This window comes from Myotis nattereri (assembly GCF_964212035.1).
Source record: "Myotis nattereri genome assembly, chromosome: 1".
NCBI classification, from domain to species: Eukaryota; Metazoa; Chordata; class Mammalia; order Chiroptera; family Vespertilionidae; genus Myotis; species Myotis nattereri.
The window spans coordinates 173,523,064-173,527,514 of record NC_138075.1 but is presented as its reverse complement, the minus strand read 5'-3'; positions in this window follow the sequence as shown (position 1 = coordinate 173,527,514).

Below are 4,451 nucleotides of genomic sequence, written 5' to 3'. Positions count from 1 at the left end.
TTACTTGGGGCATCCCTAAATGAGTGGCAGGTGCTATACCTTAGCCAGTGCCATCTCCCAAGGCCCTTCGTTTTTCAGTAGGGTGGGCTAAACCCTGGAGCAGCAGCCTGAAATCCACAGAACAGGCTCAAACCGAGATTAGGACACTGAGTCACAAAGCCACAGTCTCCTCAGATCCTTTTGGGGGCTTGCAGGAAAGGAGTAGAGGGAGGACAGGAGCATGGCTCACCGATTTAGCTTCAGCTGGCAGCTCCCTCATTTCCAGATTACAAGAAACACTACACACTGTTTTGTCTCTGGATTCAAGGCTGATCAAGAGCATTAGTAACCAGAGCTTTCATGCGATGCTTTGACTGAGCTAGGGCATTGCAAAATGTAATACCCTGCTTTTTTGTAAGCAGTTGCTTGCTATAGCTTCAATTCCAGAGTGCATTGTTTGTCCACGTACCCTGGTGTTCCTAAAGTAACGGTTTAGATGAAATGAGGGCCAACTGCTAGCATAACTCACCTGCAAGGCAGAAGAAACCTCTGGAACACGAAGGCAGTTGGCATCTTCCACGGGTGAAGGGGAGCTCTGAGTTTCATTTATAGCCTTTGGGTGATCATTTAATACCGCAACTGTTTAACCATAAAGGTCAGGGATTCAAAGACATCCTTCAGGCACAATCTTATTTCCATATTTTCATTATTACTTCTTTCTAATTTTGCTTTTCTCTTGTCACTGAAAATTTGAAAATTTTAAAATTAAAAATGTAATAACTATCCATTTTCTCCCTAAAAATACACATCTAGAAAGAGATCTAAAGATTAGATTTCATCAAGCCTTTTTCATAGATTTTCATTTATTTATATATTTTTTATAAATGAATGAGAACAGCAGATGACAGCTGTTGTGTTTTTGATTTGTAAATCATGTCCTCTTCTAGAAAGTCACTGGCATTTCTTCAAGGACCAAACTGATGCCAAATTACTTTCATGTGTATCAGCTCATGTATTATGTAAATGTTCATACCTGTAATACAAAAATATATCAACTTTCTCTTGTATATTATTCGTCACTGTCTAGAAAGAATCAGATAAATTGTTTTCTAAACTCGAGACATTCTTCAAGGCCTTAAGAAAATAGGTGCCAACTAGACATGCTAACAAAGAATCTGACAGAGTAAAATGTAATGGCAATTAAAATCACTATGATTTATGGAAAATGTGATTCTCAAAAAAAATTACAATTTTTCTAATCTTAAAATCTTGTTTAGTTTGATTCAGTTATTCATGAATGCTCAGCATTGATGTTTCAGTAAGCTTGTTACTTTAAGAAATGCCCATTTCCCTGAAAACCTCTTGATTTGAGGGGAGAGTGTAGGTTATATTATGCAATCAGTTCCCTCGTGATCATGGATAGGGAGGGGGAGTCAGAGAGAAAGATGAAGGATGACACTTTTTTTATTGGCTTGAGTAACGGGAATAATGGTTTGGAGCAGTTTTGGGATAATATCAAATGCTTAATTTGACAGTATTACCTTGAAATGCCTGTTGGCCATACAGGCAGAGATATCAAGAAGGCATTTGGATATGTATCTGATGTTCAAAAGATTCAGGCTGAAAATATAAGTGTGGTAATAGTGACTGATATTGAATGTGTGTGTGTGGATTAGAAGATGTTGGTAAGGTGAGGAATAAGGGTCAGAAGGAAGGGCACAGGTATACTGCTCCAGGTTGTTAGAAGTGCCATTTTCTGTTAGGAAATACAGATAAGATAGAGAGATATTTGGTTTTCCGTGTTTTTATTATAGACATTTATTTAACTTGAACTGGAGATAATCCAGGAGTCTATGTAGTCTAATTTGATCCTTTTATAAGTGAGGAAGCTGAGGTTCCAGAATGGCTAGCTTGAATTAAATTAGGTAGCTATAGAGAAGACTATAAAAATAAAGGCACAGCTCCCTAATTCTGATGTTGACCAGTCATCCCTAAACATAAAAAGGAAAAACAAAAACTTGAGTGGTCACATTGGCTCTAAGGTTAAGTGGGAATTCTTATCTATTTGGGGGAAGGATGTGATGTCCAGTGTGGATTAAGACTCTCCCAATATTTTCAGGCTCAGCATTTTATTTTATTTTTAAATCCTCACCTGTACATGCCCTTGACCGGGAATTGAACCCGTGACCCTTCAGAGCTCCAGGGTGACAGTAAGGGCTCAGAGGAAGGCTTTATGGTGTGTCATTGGAGCCTGAGTTTCTTGCCAGTCAGGATTTCCTTATCATGCAAAAGAGCAAGCCATCTGTCATTAAGGTCCTAGTTCAGGACCATAGTAGTTGACATAAGAAATCTTCTTCCTTTCACCCCAAGACAATGTACGCAAGCCACTGATTTTTTTTTCACTTTTATTTGTTTGTTTATTTATTTTCTTTATTAAATTATTACATATGTGCCCTTATCCCCACATTACCACCCATCCCCTCCACTCATGCCCTCACCCCCCCTGTTGTCTGTGTCCATTGGTTAGGCCTATATGCATGCATACAAGTCCTTGGGTTGATCTCTTCCCCTTACCTCCACCCTCCCCTACCTTCCCTCTGAGGTTTGATGGTCTGATCGATGTTTCTCTGTCCCTGGATCTGTTTTTGTTCACCATAGCTAAGATTTGGAAACAGCCTAAGTGTCATCAGTAGATGAATGGATTAAAAAACTGTAGTACATTTACACAATGGAATACTATGCTGCGGTAAAAAAGAAAATTCTTACCATTTGCAACAGCATGGATAGAACTGGAGAGCATTATGCTAAGCAAAATAAACCAGTCAGAGAAAGACAAATATCACATTATCTCACTCATTTATAGAATATAATGAACAGCATAAACTGATGAAGCCTCTGATTTTTGTGTGACCTTCAGAAGCAACCCCATTAATGGCTGCAAACCTGTTGAGAAGTAGGTTCAGAGATAAGATTAACTTCATTCAAATGACAAAAGTTTTCAAACTTAGAGTCATAGCAGTGATTGCCTGATGTTGGTGAATTGTAGCAAGCTTTTTAGAAAAATGCAAAGAACACAGCAGGAGTGAGCAGGAACCAAGAGGAACCTAAATTCATCATCCACCTTCCCGCAGAGTGGGGCTCCATCTCTAAGGTTCCTCTGGGTTCCTGCTCACTCCTGCTGTGTTCACAGCTATTTCAAGTCCTTCAACAGTGCCTGCTGCACAGGATTGCTGGGAGATTGAATGGCAAACTGTGCCTTGTATGTGGTTAACATTCAATAAAAAGAACTGATTACCATTCTGTCAGTCTAATATCCAAGAAGCATTACTTCACCATAATGGTTAAGGCTAAAGTTCATCCAAGTGCTGATTTCAGACAGCTGTGTGTTAAGAGCCAAAACATGTTATGAAATGTGGAAAGTTATCAGTGCACTTTGAACCTCGGTTATCTCACTGAAGTTTCACTATCCACTTCCTCCTAGCCTTTCTCCTAATGGTTCCACTGCGCAAACTGGAACAGGTATAACTTAACTAAAAGAATAATCAATTACATTTACTTCAAAATGAGTTAGAAGCTGACTGTACAGACTTCTAGTGTCATTCTCATAGACTAGAGGCCTGATGTACGAAATTCTTGCAAGGCCGGGGGCCTCTGCTGCCTCTGCCTCGGCCCCCACCCACTGCAGCTTTGTCCAGAAGGAAGGACATCTGGAAGGATGTCTGGTCTAATTAGCATATTATGCTTTTATTATTATAGATACTCTAGTAGGGTGCTACTACAGTATGACAAATGTATGGAGAGGAATCGAAGTCACAGTATTCAAACGGAATGATGATTTGGAAAGCAGGCATTTTTACTGAGATGTGTCTTTACTTCAACTAAATGTTGAACACAGCCCAACAGTAATTGTGTTTTGATTCTCTATATTAGAGGAAGGGAGTTGATGGACAAAAGGGAGACATTTATGTAGGAATGATACCTTCTGAAATTCTTTTATGGTATAGAATCTATAGAATAACCTTCCTTAAACAGACTGTCATATGGTCCTTAGAATCTGCAGTGGCATTGATATTACTTGTTCAATGAGTGTTTAAGATAGCACCTGACATATGTTGAATAAATATTAATTCCTGCTTATAAAATGGATCAAAATCTTTTACTATGAAGTGTCTGAACCTAAATGTGTTTCATTTGCTACATTTCACAGGGATCAGTTACTCAGGTTTATGTTTTCTGAGTATGAACTTTCTGATATAAGAACAAAGTTCTTCACTTCATATGTATGTTCTTTACTTGATGTGTCTAACACAGTCTTGAAAATATTTTTCTTTAATAGAAATCCAACAAACCTACTTATTTTTTCAATTTATAAGTCTGAACTTATATTACCATCTCACTGAGTCTCACATCTGAGATATTTCCAGACACTACAAAACAAAACAAAAAATAAACAAGACCTCTGAGTACATAAT